Raw genomic sequence first — 15,692 nt, forward strand, 5'->3', positions numbered from 1 at the left:
TGAGCTTCAGGCCCTGGTAGCCCAGGCCCCTTACACCAAATTTCATCATAACAGAGTAGTCCTCCGCACTCACCCTAAGTTCTTGCCAAAGGTTGTGTCGGAGTTCCATCTGAACCAGTCAATTGTCTTGCCAACATTCTTTCCCTGTCCTCATTCCTGCCCTGCTGAACGTCAGCTGCACACATTGGACTACAAGAGAGCATTGGCCTTCTATCTGGAGCGGACACAGCCCAACAGACAGTCCGCCCAATTGTTTGTTTCTTTTTGATCCCAACAGGAGGGGAGTGGCTGTAGGGAAACGCACCATATCCAATTGGCTAGCAGATTGCATTTCCTTCACTTATGCCCAGGCTGGGCTGGCTCTTGAGGGTCATGTCACGGTTCATAATGTTAGAGCCATGGCAGCGTCGGTAGCCCACTTGAAGTCAGCCACTATTGAAGAGATTTGCAAAGCTGCGACGTGGTCATCTGTCCACACATTCACATCTCATTACTGCCTGCAGCAGGATACCCGACGCGACAGTCGGTTCGGGCAGTCAGTGCTTCAGAATCTGTTCGGGGTTTAGAATCCAACTCCACCCCCCTAGGCCCATGTTTATTCTGTTCCAGGCTGCACTCTCAGTTAGTTGGATAAGTTGTTAGGTCAATCTCAGTTATGTCCTCGCCGTTGCGAGGCCCAGTTGACCATGGTTGTTGTTTTGAGTGAGCCTGGGGGCTAGGGATACCCCATCAGTGAGAACAAGCAGCCTGCTTGTCCTCGGAGAAAGCGAATGCTACATACCTGTAGAAGGTATTCTCCGAGGACAGCAGGCTGATTGTTCTCACAAACCTGCCCGCCTCCCCTTTGGAGTTGTGTCTTCCCTTGCTTTGTTTGCTACATATGGGACTGATGAACACGAGCCGGTTTGGGCGGGAAGACGGCCGCGCATGCGCGGTGCGCATCGGCGCGTGAGGACTAGCAAAGGACTTTGCTAGAAAAGTGTTCCGTTTGGAGGGGCTGCCGTGGACGTCACCCATCAGTGAGAACAATCAGCCTGCTGTCCTCGGAGAATACCTTCTACAAGTATGTAGCATTCGCTATACACTCATTATCATTAGCACACACTAAATTTTAGCACTCACTAAAAAGTTTGCGCACCTACAGTGCGGCTTAGTAAACAGGGCCCTAAGATATACATGGTAAGAAAAAATGTCAAGGGCCTCTTTTTTTCAAAGCTGCGCTACCGATTCTTGGTGCGGCAAATGAAAAGAAGCCCATTCAATTCCTATGGGCTTCCTCTCATTTGTCACGTGGAAATCACTACTGTGGCATTGTAAAAGAAGCCCAAAGTGATGAAGAAGGAGGATAGAGGAGATAAAAATGAGGTAACATTAATTGGAAAAAAAATGTTAAAAATCTTAGGTTTTAATTTATTAAATATTTTCCCGAAAGAAACATGGATACAAGAAACCAAGCCATATATAAGGTAATTTTATAACAGGACATCTGGTTTAGGAGGGCAAATAGGGGAATACTTAGGTACTATTTTATAAAGATACTTAGATATCTATGAGGGGCATTTTCAATATGGCATCCAAGTCCAGTGAATATAGCGATTTTAAAAACAGCAAAATGTCTATTGTTTGTTGGTTTTTAAATGGCCACATGCATGATGCTTTTGTGCTCTGTGCTTTTATTCTTTTGGTCCATTTTTTAAAAAACTTTTTTTTCCCAAGTGAAAAACGCACAAAATCAAACCATTGGAATATGGGAGGAGCCAGCATTCAAAGTAGAATGGTCATACAAACATCCCAGCAGAGCAGTGGGGTAACCTTAGGGAGCATTGCAGTGGACTTCACCTAAAAACTCCCAGATACACATCTCACCATTGCTCCCTTATATTGTATAGTGGGCTCCCCAAAACCCACCAAAACCTACTGTACCCAACTGTATACCACTACAGTAGCCCTTATGTCTGCAGGTGTCACCTATATGTGGGTACAGTAGGTTTCTTGGTGGGTTTTGGAGGGCTCACAATTTTCACCACAACTGTACCAGTTAGAGTGGAGTATTGGTCTGAGTCCCTTTCTCCACAGTGCAGTGCACCAATCACTTGGCTACTCCAGGTACCTGCTTGCTGCTCTAGGACTGGCTATAACATCTGAGGCTGTCATAGAGGCTGATGTTTCTTTCAGACCTTTGATGGGTGGGAGAGAGTCAGTGACCAATGAGGGACTAAGGAGGGGTCATTCATTTATTCCTCCAGTGGTTATCTGGTCATTTAGGGCACATTGTTTGGCTTAGTTGTTATTAAAACAGGTCTAGTTTTAGTTCTGGCTGCAAACGTCCAGGTCAGGTGCATAGAAAGGAGCCTATTTTGGTGCTATTTTGTAAAGACACATAGAGGGGCATTTTTGAAAGAAATGTTTAAGTTGGAATTTGGACGTCTTTGTAAAACGTCCAAATTCAGAGGCGGGGAGAAGGTCATTTTTGAAAATAGATGGATGTTTATCTTTGGTTTTGAAAATACCATGGACTTCCTTAGATTTGGATGTCCCTGGATTTGGACATCTTTGATTTTCGGTGATTTTCGAAACCAAAGATATCCAAGTCTAAAACGTCCAAATGTAAGCCATTTGGACGTGGGAGGATGGAGTAGATGTAGCTTGTGGGGGGGGGGGGGGGGGGGGGGTGAGAATGGGGAAAGATTATATTACAGAGAAGACATTAAAAGGCCCAAGTAATAAAATGTGGGAGGCTTAGTTCACAGCTTTTTGTAGGTTCTGTGCACAGAGGAGTTTAGCATACGGTAAAATTGTGTACACATCAAGGCACTGTTCATTTAAATCCAATGGCAATAAAGACACTAGCTATTAAACCCAGATGCAGAGTGTGTGCACATGCTATAAGGGCTTACACCCTAATTATTTATATGGCACTCAAAATTATGCACGCAAATATGGGTGCGCATCCAATGCAATTTAATTGATAAATGAGCCAATTAGCACCAAGGTGTTAATAATTAGCGTAAATTAGTGAAAATTTGTGTGCACATTTTTAGGCACTGTGAATTAACACGTGGATCTGAAAAGGGGACACAGCCATGGAAGAAGCATGGACAGATCAGAGGCATTCCTGGAATTTGTGCGCAGTTTTATAGAAATAAGGGAGATCCATGTCTAATTTAGGAGTGAGAATTTACATCAGGTTTTACTTGGTGTAAATTCTCATACCCAAAATTGGGTGCAGTTCCCAGTGCCAAATGCTATTCTGTAACTGGTACCCAACTTTGAGCACCATTTATAGAATAGCGTTTAGTGATAATCTTTATTTATAGAAGTGAGTCTTTAATGACTGGTTTGAGGAGGAGTAAAAGGTTAGCTTGCTTTTCTATGATTATTTTTTGTTGTTGATATTATTTGTATTTTAGCAACACTGAGGGATTTGTGGCAGTTTCTCTAGGCTCCTGGTATAAAAGCAGGCTTGAATGATAGGCTACAGATTACCAGTATCAGGTCTGCAGTTTTGTATTTCAGTTCCTTAACATTGGGTCTCTGATTTTCTACTAATTAATTTTTTAATTTGCTCTATCACTTTTTCTAGATTTACATGAATTTCTCTGAATCATCTGAATCATCCACTGTAAAGACTGAAGCAAATTATTCATTGGGGGGGGGGGGGGGGGTGTCATTTACTAAAAGTTGGCACATGTGCTAACAGTCTTCAATTTTTCTGCCATAACCTTATCCTCTTTGAGTGCCCCTTGTACCCTCTGTCATTTAATAGCCCTGCTGTGACTCCCTTACAATCTTGTTTATATACTTGAAAATATTTTATAATTACTGTAGAATTTGTTGCATCTTTGGAAAGTTTGTTGTCAGATTATTCCTTGGCCTACTTCAGTTTATTGTTTCACATTTGAATTGCCTGTGCTTAGCACACTTTCTCCTATTTTCCTTTTTATGCCCTGCTTTCCATTTTTTAAAAGATGTCTTTTATGGCATTAATAGCCTTTTTAAAAGCACCATTTAACAATGGTGGTAGACACTTATTCTTTTCATCTTTTTAAAATTTGTGTAATACTTTTTTTCAGGCTTCTGAAATGGTATTTTTTAAACAGCTTCATGACTCTTAGAGACTTTTAATCCCAGTAACCGTGTTTTAAGGTTTTTTTTTTCGAACTAGTTTCCTCATTTTATCAGATCTCCTTTTTAAGGTTAGATGTTAATTCCAGCGGGTTTATTTATTGTTTTCCATATTGTGATTATCTCAGATTTGATTTGTTTTATTATCAATATTACCAAGTGGTTCTACCCAAGGCCAGTGCAAGGATATCAGGAGGCGTATTTTCAAAGCACTTAGGGGGTCTTTTACTAAAGGTTAGCTCAAGTTATTTGCAGCGGGTGTGATAGAGAGAGAGTGAGACTGGGTGCGAGTGTGTGCATGAGAGAGAGAGAGAGTGTGTGTGTGAGAATCAGAGTGTGTGCCAGGGGCCTCTCCCTCCTCCCTCCCAGTTCCAGGGCCCCCCCTCTCTCCGTCCGAGTTCCAGGGTTATCCCCCCTCCCTCCCAGTTCCAGGGTCCCCCCACCCTCCCTCATAGTTTCAGGGTCCCCACCCCAAAACCTTTTTTGTCCTTTACCTGTTAAGACGCAGTTTTTCCAGTAGAAACAGGGGGGGAAGTGGAGGGTGGAGCAGCGGGTGGTGAGCGGCGCTTCCTTTTTTTATTTTGGGCGGTGGCGACGACCTGTGGGGGGGGGAGTGGAGGGTGGAGCAGTGTGTGTTGTTACCTCGGGGGGGGGGGGGTGTAGTGTTGGCAACTTGGGGAGTTGTCATGGTGAGGGGGGACGTGGGTGTGGGTGAGCGGGTGTAGTGGTTTTCATCGATGTGTGGCTCGCCCTCGTTTCAAAAGTGATTACGTCGAGGGCGGAGCGATGTGATGGGTTAAGTGCCATAGCTCTACCCTCAACGTCATAATGTTTGACGTGAGGGCGGGGCCAACACTCATGGGTGAATTGTGGTTTCACCACCATGCATTTAGGACGTTGGGACTTGTGGAGGCTTCATAGAACGTTGGAGGTGCGTTTTATGTAGAGAGATTATTGTCAAAGCTCCCTTTTGGGGAAAAACAAAACAAAAAACACCATTGTGATCTTTTCGCTGTGATGGCAGAGAAACTCTGCCGCTTTGCTGTGTGTCAGCGGTGGGGTCTGGGAGCAAGTGGCAGCTGTAAATATTGTACGGCCATGGAAGTCCTGTTGGAGGCAGGTCCTGCTGTCCCGAATTCAGCATCATTGGCCCTGGGCAAGGATGCGGCGGGTGTGAGAGAGAAAACACAGACTTCAGTTTTGGCGGGAAGCGCTGACATTTTGCGTTCTCCTTCTGTACCAGCGGATTGGCTGGGCTCTCTGCCTGTGTCTTCAGCAGAGCAGGCTGTAGGGACTTTGTCGGTTCTGCCAGCTAGGTCGGATGGAGGTTTTCCTCTGGAGTTCGTTCTACAGATGTATAAAGCCTTTCTTATGCACAAATTGGGAACCCCCTCAGCTCCTTTGAGAAGGTCCTTGGAGGGTCGGCGTACTAGGGAGTCCTATGATCTGGAGGAAGATCTAGGCTCTGACCCAGATCAGGAGATGCTCTCGCTGGAGGAGCCGGATTTTTAAAATGAGGAACAGGTCGCAGAAGACCCTGATCAGGTAGATGCGAGTGCTGAGTCTTTGCTCCCAGGGGAGGATCCCTTGGTGGTTAAACTTTCCATAAAGAGGGTTTACAGGAGCTAATTTCTTTAGTGTCACCTATTTTACATTTTGAGGAAGAAGAGGCCCCTGCTGTAGAGGCCGTAAGGTGGATCTCCTGGTGAAAGGCATTCAGAGACGAGGTAAGACTTTTCCTTTGCACCAGGATATCAGAGACATTCAGGCACAGTGCGATGTGCTTGATTCTTCTTTTAGGTTGGCTAAGTCTATGTTTCATCTTTATCCAGTCCCTGATTCAGACAAGACCCTTCTTAAGCCTCCTGTAGAGGATATGGTGGTCTCAGCGGTTACTAAGCGAAATACGGTCCCCATAGATGGGGGCACTGCACTCAAAGATGTTCAGGATCGCAATATGGAGACTTTGTTGAAAAGTAATTTTGATGTCTCTGCTCTGGCAGTCCAGGAAGCTATCTGTGGTTCATTGGTAGCTAAAGCTTGTTTCCTCTGGTCTGAGAGGGTCCTAGATAGGGTAGTTGATTTGTCTCTGATTGACTCAGAAGTGGCTAAAATTGAGATGAGATTGGCCTTTTTGGCAGACGTTTTACATGATCTGTTAAGCGCTTCCTCTAAGGCTATGGTTTTAGGAGTGGCTGCGTGTAGATCCCTTTGGCTACGAGGTTGGTCAGCGGATGCCGCTTCTAAATCTAAGGTCATTGGGTTTACCTTTTGGGGTTCCCTGTTATTTGGTGACAAGCTGGATAGGTTGGTCCGCAGTTTAGGAGATACTAATGTGTCACATCTTCCTGAGGACCGGCCTAGGATGTCAAGATGAGCTCTGTTCTCAGGCCGCGGTCATGAACGCGATTCTCGCCATTTTAGACTGGATAGATCGGTTCCGTCTCAGCGGCCCGGTTCCTTCAGAGAAATCAGTCCTTTCATGGAGCTTGCAAAGGAGGCAGAGATGGGGGAACCCCTTTCCAGTCTATCGCTTGTTCTGCGCAATGAATGTTCCTGGGTCCAGCCTCTGATTCCAGTTTTATCAGAGGTAGGCCCAGATTACTTCCTATCAGTGGGTGTTAGAGGTTATTCGAGATGGTATGCTTTAGAATTTGCGCGACCTCTTCCAGACGTATTCCTAGAGTCTCCTTTTGATCTTGTCTCAAGGTGGGAGTAGTCAGGGACACTATAAAAAGACTGATAGATCTTCAGGCTATTTGTCCAGTCCCTTCTTCGGAACTCAGGCAGGGCTAGTATTCCATTTATTTTGTTGTCCTGAAGAAAGAAGGCTCTTTCAGATCAATTCTAGATCTTAAAGTGGTCAATTGAGCTCTCAGAATGTTCACTTTTCTTATGAAAACTCTTTGTTCAGTTATAGTGGCAGTGCGAACCGGAGAATTTTTAACAGCTCTGAACTTGACAGAGGCTTATTTGCACATCCCTATTCAGGATAGGCATCAATGTTTTTTGCGCTTTGCAGTGTTGGGCAAGCAGTTTCAGTTTTGGGCACTGCCTTTCAGCCTGGCTATGGCCCCACGCATATTTACGAAGGTCATGGTGATAGTAGCAGTGGCTCTCAGGAAAGAGGGGTTCTAGTACATCCCTACTTGGACGATTGGCTGATCAGAGCAAAGTTATATCAGGAGAGTTTGAAAGTCACGGATCGTGTGGTCCAGTTTCTACAATCCCTGGGATGGGTGGTCAACTCACAGAAGAGTCGCCTTCAGCCATCTCAGTCGCTAGATTATCTGGGGGTGTGCTTCAACACTTGTCAGGGCAAAGTCTTTCTTCACCAGACCCGAATTCTCAGACTGCAGTCACAAACCAGACACCTCCTTCAGTCATCGGCCCTGTGTGCAAAGGACTACCTTCAGGTCCTAGGTTCCATGGCGGCAACAATAGAGGCAGTTCCCTGGGCCAGAACACACATGAGATTTCTTCAGAAATCCCTTTTCTCCAGGTGGTACCCGCAGAGGGATCCTTTGCAGAGAAAATTGCCACTGTCAGCTCAGGAGCGTGTCAGCCTCTGCTGGTGGCTCCGTACGACCCACCTTGCCAAGGGAATGCCTCTGGATCCATCGCAGTGGGCAGTAGTCACAACAGATGCCAGTCTCAAGGGCTGGGGGGCACACTGTCAGGGACATTATGCACAGGGTGTATAGCCCCAACAGGAGACATCCTGTTTGATCAATCTCTTGGAAACCAGAGCGATTTGGCTGACACTAAAAGCATTTCTTTCCCTGTTGGCGGGCGTGTCGGTTGGCATCATGTCGGACAACACCATGGCAGTCGTCTGTGCCATTCGTCAAGGAGGGACAAGGAGTCATCTGTTGGAATTGGGAAACTGCACAGCTTATGAGTTGGGCGGAACTACATTTAGTGACTCTTACAGCGTCTCACTTAGTAGTAGTAGTAGTAGGCAGAGAATGTTCAGGCAGACTTTCTCAGTTGCAACATTCTGGATCGTGGAGAGTGGGCTCTCAGCGAAAGAGCTTTTCAAGCAGTCATTCATCGCTGGGGGTTTCCAGTCATGAACCTTTTCGCCTTCTCTCTCAATGCGAAAGTGCCTCTATTCTTCAGTCACCGAAAAGAGCCAAGAGCGCAGGGAGTGGATGCCCTTCTTCAGCCTTGGCCAGAGGGGCTCCTTTATGCATTTCCTCCGTGGCCCTTAATAAGACGGCTCATTCAGAGGATCAAAGTGCACAGGAGCAAGGTGATCCTCACAGGCCTTGGTATGCAGATTTCCTGCGCCTTCTAGTAGACTCCCCTCTCAGATTTCTGGAGGTTCTCAGCCTTCTGGTTCAGGGTCCGGTCACTCATCCCAACCCGGGTCGATTTTGTCTTATACCTTGGCTTTTGAGCAGGCTCTATTAACAAAGAGAGGTTATTTGCCAGGAGTGATTTTCATGATTCTTCAGTTGTGGTGACAATCAACTTTTTTGTCAATTATGATAGGACGTAGAGAGTTTTTGAGGATTGTATTGATAGGGATTTCTCTTCCTTTCTTGCATCGGTGGCACAGGTCTTGGATTTTTTGCAGCGAGGTTTTGAAAAAGGCCTAGCACTGGCTTTGTTTAAGGTGCAGATTGCGGCCTTATCTTGTTTTCGGGGGCGCATTCTACTACTAATACTACTATAAATCACTTCTATAGCGCTACCAGTCGTACGCAGCGCTTTACAATTGAACATGCATTCAGGGGAAAGCACTAGCTTCTCATCCGAATATTTCTCGATTTTTGCACAGGGCAGGCCTGCTACGTCCTTCTGTTCAGGTTGCCTTTCCTCTCTCGGTGTCACAGTTGTCAACGTCCGTGCCTTGCTTGTCAGTGCCTTGCTCCATCTAGACCCATTATATATACCTGCAGTTCTTGCCAGTGACCTGTGGGGTGGTGGAAGCTAAGCTGGTGATGTCATCCGTGCTGAGCCCTTTTTAAGCTGGCCTCTATGGGCACTCAAGGTTCTGGCAATAATCTTGATTGAGCTCAGGCCTGCCTGAGGCTCTGCTAGTTCCATTTGCTGTTTCATTGTCAGGTCGTGGCCTGAAGCATTGCTGCAGCTTTCTCCTTCTTGCTGTGTTCCAATGAAGCCTGCTTCCAAGCCTTGAAGTCCTGAGAGGTGCTTGCCCTTCCACTGAGTCCCCAGTCATCCACAGTGTATTCCTGGTCGCTGGCTGCAGTGAGTAGGCTCTGTGCTGAGTTTTGGACTGTGTGTGCTGGTAGCGCAGAGGGATCCACGTGGGCTGTGCCTGGTTTCTGTTTGCTGCGCTGTGCCTGTGTGTGTCTTTTGCCTTGGGAGCATTCGGCTCGGACGAATCAGAGGCTATTACAGACCTGCCTGCCTTGGGAGCACTGGCTCGGGCATTGCTTTGCTTAAACCCTTTTGCCATGGGATCATTGGCTCGGGCATTGTTTGCTAAACCTTGTTTACCCTGGGAGCATTGGCTCAGGCATTGCTTTGCTTAAACCTGGTTGCCCTGGGAGCATTTGACTCGGGTGCCTCTGTGACTGGTTTCTTTTTTGCTTTCAGAGAGCAGAGTGGACCGCTCAAGTTCCCTATTCGTGGTGCGGTTCTACAAGAGACTATTTTTCCTTTTCCCTGCTGCTGCTCATCTCCAGCTTCTAAGAAAGCTTGCCGTAGAGGTCCCGCAGTTTACATGAGGGTCCTGATATTATGAACCTTTATCTGACTGTAGCGGTCTCTCCGCTTCCAGCTAAGTGCTTCTGCTTTCCGTTGCCTGCCAGGGCGGGCCTTTGACTAGTCTCTTGTGCTTGCTTTCCTTGTACAGCTGGACTGTCCTCCTATTTGCCATTATTGTATGCTGTATGTTTTGCTTTGCTTTAGCTAGTGTTAGGATGTGCAGCTAGACTGCTTATTCTTTTCCCTCTCTTGTTTTTCTGAGCCGTTTGTTTTCCATTTTGGCTTGTGTTCCTTTTGCTGCCAATAAAGCTACCTTAGTTCTCCTCTAGCTGTAATCCAGTCCAGTTCTTTGGGATACTCTTGACTTTATGGGACTCTGTCTACTCAGAGGTGGTAGAATGATTTTCACGCAGCCACCTCTGGGCCAAGGGCTCACAAACGTCACACTGGGATCTTAATTTAGTTCTTTTCGTACTCACTGAGTTGCCCTTTGAACCTTTGGCGTCCTGTACTTTAAATGATTTGACGCTGATGACAGTATTCTTGGTGGCTATTGCCTTGTCTAGAAGGGTTTTGTAGTTGCAAGCCCTTTCATGTCAGACTTCGTTCTTAGAGTTTGCTAAGGACTGGGTAGTCTTGTGCCCAGTTCCTTCCTTTCTGCTTAAGGTCTTATCTAGATTTCATTTGTCTCATTTGGTGGTGTTGCCCATCCTTCTTTCTGGTTGAAGGAGCAATGTCGATTGAAGTGTCTTAATGTCAGGAGAGTCCTGAAGCACTATTTGAAGGTTACAGAGGAATTTCGCCAGATCATCTGTTTCTGCTAATTGGGGGGGGGGGGGGGGGGGGGGGGCTCGTAAAGGATTAGTGGCTTCTAAAGCCACCATTTCTAGGTGGCTTAAGGAAATGATCATTTTGACTTACTGCTTTCCGGAAAGCCAATCCCTCAAGGGGTCAAAGCGGATTCTACCAGAGATCAGGCAGCGCTTTGGGCAAAACGGTCACTGGTACCTCCTGTGGAGATCTGTAGAGCGGCGACTTGGTCGTCGTCTTTGCATTCCTTTTCCAAGCATTACAGTGTGGATGAGCAGAGTTGGCAAGACACGGTTTTTGGTGCGAGTGTGCTTGCAACCGGGCTACTGGGGTCCCTCCCTTGAGATTACTGCTTTACTTCCTATCAGTCACATTCTGAGCCGGTCCGGAGGGACGCTAAGGATGAATGAAGGTTCAAGAAAGAAGGAAAGCCCAGCATCAAAATCAGTGAGAAAGAAAGAAAGGGACTTATAAGGGGGTCGATAAATGACTTCTACTCAGAGAGGCAGAGGAGTGAATAGACGGATGGAGTGAACTTCGAAGGAAGAAAAGCAGTGATTGTGAGCAATATCTAAATAAATAAGCAGCTGTAAGGGGAAGAAAGCTGGGTGATGGAGAGCTGTAGGGAGAGGAATGGAGAGCCCTAGGAAGGGATTAAGGGAAATGAAAGCGGTTACTGGCTAATTTTGAGAATTCTGCTGTGAAGAATGGGAAGAGGCAGAGTAGTAGTAAGGTGAAGATAGACTGGTTAATGGGAATAAAGGCTGGGAGTAGTGTTGTGGGAAAGAATAGAGGAAGTAATGAAGAGGTAAAGGGAATTGTAAGGGGACATTGGTTGGGACAGAAAATATTGCTATAAAGAACTTTAAGCAACAAAGCTCTAAAGGGAAGAGATGTTGAGTGATAGGGACAGCTGGGAGTGTAGCTGTGAGAGGAGTTCAGAGGGGAGCATGGGTTGTAATGGGGAAGGGAGAAGGGGGTGTACGAATTCGGGGGAGAGGAAGAAGAGCAGATAGAGAGGGTGCATAAGATACAGAGGAAAGAGGAGCTGAAAGAGATGGGAAAAGAGAGGGAAACAGGTCATAATGAAGGGAAGAGACATGAAGGTGAGAAGGTTGAGACATGGTATGAGGGGGGGTAACACTAGAAGGAAGGAAGTGACATGAGAAAAGGTAGAGAGACAAAGGGAAATGAGAAGAAGACTGGAAAAGAATTCATAAAAGATAAAGAACATGAAGGCAGAGTATATGAGACAAACTATAGGCACAAAAGTAAATATTGGGGTGAGGAATAGTTAATATTTTGTCATTCTCCTCCAGCTGTATGGTCACCAGCGTAAGTAAGTTATTTTACTGAAGAGATGTGGAGGAGCAGAGAGAGTTTTGGCAGTATTTGATACTGAGATCTGAAAATGTTCTCTAATGGAGAGGACCGATAGTCAAGTTTCAAACTGAAAGAGAAATGGAGAGTAACATAGTAACATAGTAGATGACGGCAGAAAAGACCTGCACGGTCCACCCAGACTGCCCAACAAGATAAACTCGTGTGTCATTTTTTGTGTATACCTTACCTTGATTTGTACCTGTCTTTTTCAGGGCACAGACCGTATAAGTCTGCCCAGCACTATCCCCACCTCCCAACCACCCGCCCCGTCTCCCACCACCGGCTCTGGCACAGACCGTATAAGTCTGCCCAGCACTATCCCCACCTCCCAACCACCAGCCCTGCCTCCCACCGCCGGCTAAGCTTCTGGGGATCCCTTCCTTCTGAGCAGGATTCCTTTATGTTTATCCCACTCATGTTTGAATTCCGTTATCGTTTTCCTCTCCACCACCTCCCGCGGGAGGGCATTCCAAGCATCCACCACTCTCTCCATGAAAAAATACTTCCTGACATTTTTCTTGAGTCTGCCCCCCTTCAATCTCATTTCATGTCCTCTCATTCTACCGCCTTCCCCTCTCCGGAAAAAATGGTTTGTTTGCAGATTAATACCTTTCAAATATTTGAACGTCTGTATCATATCACCCTGTTTCTCCTCTCCTCCAGGGTATACGTGTTCAGGTTCGCAAGTTTCTCCTCGTATGTCTTGCAACGCAAATCCCATACCATTTTCATAGCCTTTCTTTGCACCCCTTCCATTTTTTTCACATCCTTCACAAGATACGGCCTCCAAAACTGAACACAATACTCCAGGTGGGGCCTCACCAACGTCTTATACAGGGGTATTAAAACCTCTTTTCTTCTACTGGTCACACCTCTCTCTCTACAGCCTAGCAATCTTCTAGCTACGGCCACCGCCTTGTCACACTGTTTCGTCGCCTTCAGGACCTCAGATACTATCACCCCAAGATCCTTCTCCCCGTCCGTACCTATCAGACTCTCCCCGCCTAACACATACGTCTCCCGTGGATTTCTACTCCCTAAGTGTATCACTTTGCATTTCTTCGCATTGAATTTTAATTGCCAAATGTTAGACCATTCTTCTAGCTTCCACAGATCTTTTTTCATGCTTTCAACTCCCTCCGGAGTGTCCACTCTGTTGCAAATCTTGGTGTCATCCGCAAAAAGGCAAACTTTACCTTCTAACCCTTTGGCAATATCATTCACAAATATATTGAATAGAATCGGCCCCAGCACCGATCCCTGAGGCACTCCACTACTCACCTTTCTCTTCTCCGAGCGAACTCCATTTACCACCACCCTCTGGCGTCTGTCCGTCAACCAGTTCCTAATCCAGTTCACCACTTCGGGTCCTATCTTCAGCCCTTCTAGTTTATTCAAGAGCCTCCTGTGGGGAACCGTGTCAAAAGCTTTGCTGAAATCTAAGTAGATTACGTCCTTGATTTAATTCTCCGGTCACCTAGTCAAAGAATTCAATGAGATTCATTTGGCACGATTTCCCTTTGGTAAAACCATGTTGTCTCGGATCCTGCAACTTATTTTCTTCCAGGAAATTCACTATCCTTTCCTTCAGCATGGCTTCCATTACTTTTCCAATAATTGATGTGAGGCTTACCGGCCTGTAGTTTCCAGCTTCTTCCCTATCACCACTTTTGTGAAGAGGGACCACCTCCGCCGTTCTCCAATCCCACGGAACCTGTCCCGTTTCCAAGGATTTATTAAACAAATCTTTATAAGAGGACCCGCCAGAACCTCTCTGAGCTCCCTCAATATCCTGGGGTGGATCCCATCCGGTCCCACTGCTTTGTCCACCTTTAGATTTTTAAGTTGTTCATACACACTCTCTTCCGTGAACGGTGCTATATCTACTCCATTCTCACATGTACTTTTGCCAGTCCATTGCGGTCCAGCTCCAGGATTTTCTTCTGTGAAAACAGAACAAAACATCATATTTCTTTTTCACAAAAATAAAACAATCATCCCTCCTGAGTATGGGTGTTCTAGATAGGACAGGTTGGACTGGAAGGGATATGACTGTTCTGCTCTCTTCCTTATAGGCTCTGTCTACTCAGGAGATTAGCATGCAGATAACCAGAGTATAGAACATCACTTTGAAGACTCTGAACTTTTGAACCAAAATCTTCTTTAATGCAAATAAAACAAAGGAAATATGACTTACAGTTTTGTAGTGGTGCTCAAGAGTCGCTGCCTTGCAGAACTGGGAGTCTGTTCCCACCAGCTTACTCTGTCTCTCACTGCAGGGATAAACTGGGGTGGCTTTCAATACTGACTGAAAAGTGGATGCTCGTAAATACTTTTAAACTGGTACAAACTTGGTTATTTTATAGTAGCTTGAAGGAGGAGTATGCAACATGTACAGCAGAGTTAGTTTGCAGTTCTTAGAAAACCATTCTGTAATCACACTCTCAAACCCAAAAGGAGAGAAGAAGGGCAGGCTACAGCCTACATACACAGGGACAAGAGTTCAGCCAATAGGAAAAGTAGGAAAAGTCCCACAAGGTATAGGGAACTGGGACATGTGCTCAGGAAATGCCTATTACAGAGCACTGAAGGAAGACTAATATTTGTAGTCCAAAGTTACTTCCGGTCTTTCTTAAAGGCACAAGCAATGTAAACTGATATAACAATGTCCAACATATACATTAAAAAAAATAAACAACCTGCCTCCATGAATATGGGACCAGAACAATGACTGTGGTATAGATGGGCTGTGGGGGTAAGGGGAGGGAGGAGGAGAAAAGTAAGGTGGAGTAAATTGGCAGGGATGAGTTAGGGTTGGAGAGGCAGAGAGACTGGTGGGACATTCAGTGCTTCCCTAGCTCTTCTTTTAGCGCACTATCTCCTGTGATCTATATCTAAATATGGCCTGACCAGTTGTGCCCATGACCCTGCCATACTTTGTTTTTCTTTTCACAGATATGTTAATGTGTGCTGAATTGAGCACCCCAAATCATTTTGAAAAGTTGGCTCCTATGGTCTAAGCCAGTGGTTCTCAAACCTGGTCCTGGAGGCACCCCAGGGAGTCAGGATTTTGGGATATCTACAGTGAATATTCATGAGAGATATTTGCATGCACTGGCTCTACTGCATGGAAATCTTTGTCATGAATATTCATTATGGATATCCCAAAAACCTGACTGGCTGAGGTTCTTCCGGGATCAGGTTTAGGAACCACTGGTCTAAACAATAAAAACTGCCACCTTCTCTGATAGCCCTTGATATGTCAGGAGAAACTCATATTTGTACACCCATAAAGTACTGTTTTTTCATATTCTTTTAAATACTTGCATATGCATGTTTGCAGATCACTTAAAAGTAGGCACTGTCTTGCAGTGCGCCTCCTGCTTACACATGATTGTGTACAGTTTGTAACAGCTATTTTTCATATCTAAAACATGCTTTTCATGCAGAAAATACTTTATGAAAGTAGCCTCGTAAAGAGTAATTCTAATCTAGGGGCCTGCATTTATTCACCCCTTGTACACAAATATCTAGAATACTAGTACTTGCATTCATAAGTGCACACTTACCCATGAAAGTGCTAGCAGGTTGCCTAAGTGCTATTCTGTAACAGCATACCTACCTTACATAGCGCATAGCTACAAGCGGCGTACACATGGGTGGGTCATAAGCAGAGCTCCCAGTTACATGCTTAG

At 45.7% G+C, this 15,692-nt stretch overlaps 1 protein-coding gene across 1 annotated transcript in view; it reads left to right on the top strand.

The window, feature by feature from the left end:
• RASGRF2 (Ras protein specific guanine nucleotide releasing factor 2) overlaps positions 1-15,692 on the top strand; it is an 839,627-nt gene that overhangs the window by 276,405 nt on the left and 547,530 nt on the right. The window lies entirely within an intron of this gene.

Source organism: Microcaecilia unicolor, chromosome 2 (genome assembly GCF_901765095.1).
Source record: "Microcaecilia unicolor chromosome 2, aMicUni1.1, whole genome shotgun sequence".
Classification (NCBI taxonomy): Eukaryota; Metazoa; Chordata; class Amphibia; order Gymnophiona; family Siphonopidae; genus Microcaecilia; species Microcaecilia unicolor.